This window comes from Cupressus sempervirens, chromosome 9 (genome assembly GCF_028749045.1).
Source record: "Cupressus sempervirens isolate cs-2001-9-10 chromosome 9, ASM2874904v1, whole genome shotgun sequence".
Taxonomy (NCBI): domain Eukaryota; kingdom Viridiplantae; phylum Streptophyta; class Pinopsida; order Cupressales; family Cupressaceae; genus Cupressus; species Cupressus sempervirens.
Window position 1 is genome coordinate 660,067,029 of NC_143126.1, and position 1,811 is coordinate 660,068,839.

Consider the following 1,811-nt stretch of genomic DNA (forward strand, 5'->3'; position numbering starts at 1 on the left):
TACAGATTTCTTTAAAAACATCATCACATCCAACAGTCTTACCACAATGTGCATTCTCAGGATGCAAACCCTTGAGGTTCCAACTCTTAGCACAAGCATCAATTAATTTTGATACCAGCAACAGGAAAGATTACTTCACAGATGAATTCAATGGAAATTGGATGATTTCAGCAGTATAAAGTCACAGTGGGTCCTGTAGCAGCTACATTCTAGCTATCCTGGTATAACAAATTGGAAATCTACATTAATTTTTACTAGCAAAGAGTCATCTAGCGCGACAGTTGTAAACAACCAATGCTTCTGCTGGTCTTTTGGATAATCAATAGGTTGAAATGAAGCACTCTACCTAAGTCATGCGAATAGTTTATGTATGTTGCACGTAACTTACTAATCAGATCAGTTACTTTGACCATACTAATTGAAGCATCTTGTTCCAGAAATTCCTCATATCCATTATGCTGTATGTAATTCTCCCTTTTTCGGTTGGGAGAAATATTCCATTATATGTCACAATCTGTTTCAACAAGAAAGCTCTCAATTTCTCCATAAGAAAAACTGGTGTGATCTTTGAGAATGCATGCAAACTAGTCTTCAGACTCTGCTGAACCCATGAGCTCATTTGTGGATATAATGTTATCCACGATTGTGCTTTGTTTTTTTGGTTCACTGCACACTTGTTTCTTCTGATCAAACGAGAGCTCTAGATGTGTAGCTGCACCAACATGATGCCTATATCCCAATTTGGTGAATTTGGGATCTTTCCCACTGAGTTTCTTGCTCAAATGTGTATTCCAATAATTCTTTATTTCATTATCTGTTCACCCAAGCATTCTACCTGCAATCAATGACCACTTGCATATATTCACCCATGATTGAACACTCAGTAGGTCTAGAAATCATACACAATGATCCTTCAGCTTGGCTGATGATATAAAACAATAGAACAAGAATAGACAATGGCAACCAAGTAAATGAATCAAAACCTCATACCGATTCCCCAACAACTTAAGAAGTTTGATAATGAGTTCTTCATCAGAAGATATATGACCTGTTTTGACACTAGGGCTGAGGTGGTTAATCCACCTCAGCTTGCAACTCTTTCCACTCCATTGCAAACCTAAATGAAGTCAACAGTTATTTAAAAGCTAGCTATATGAAACTATAATTATCCTTAACAACTCATTAAATAACAAAATTAAACCACTGAGTCTTATATGCTTGAACTAAATTTTTTAAATTATGAGCAATTTTCGTATGCACTATGGTGTCTAATAAACCAACTTATGAAATTCAATAGGTTCTAATATTTTTTTCTTCCTGCAAAAATGAAAAACATAAAATAGTAGCTGCTTAAGCTCTATCTTTAAAAGTATGTCCTACCTGCTTTATCAGCTATAGAATTCCAGTGTCTTTCTCTACTAGTTTGTATCTGGTTTTTCAAAAGATGATCTTTAGCATGTCTCCAGGGGCCTCTCTTCACACCAAAACATGAGTTTGTTCACCTCATACTCTCTTTAGAAGTTATGAAGCTCATATTATAACAAGATGCTACGCTTCAATCAAACTAAATTAAATGTTAAAGCGACCCTAAGTCAGTTCAAGCTATACTTGCAATTCCTTGGCCAAGATATGCAAATATAATGCTACTTTGCTTATAATATTTTCTTAAATTTATAACTTTATCATCAAAGCTATTCAATAGTTCAAACCTCATGTTTTCCCTATTAAAGGTAACTTCTTAACCGTAGTAGGATATGCCTTCAAATAACGTAGAGATTTTCCAAGGCAGGAATAATTATTTAACAAGATTT

General features: G+C 34.7%; 1 pseudogene; it reads right to left on the reverse strand.

Annotated features, from left to right (window-relative positions):
* Nucleotides 1-269: 269 nt before the first annotated feature.
* On the reverse strand, nucleotides 270-1,507 carry LOC149540475 (transcription factor WER-like; annotated as a pseudogene).
* Between the last annotated feature and the right edge of the window lie 304 nt (nucleotides 1,508-1,811).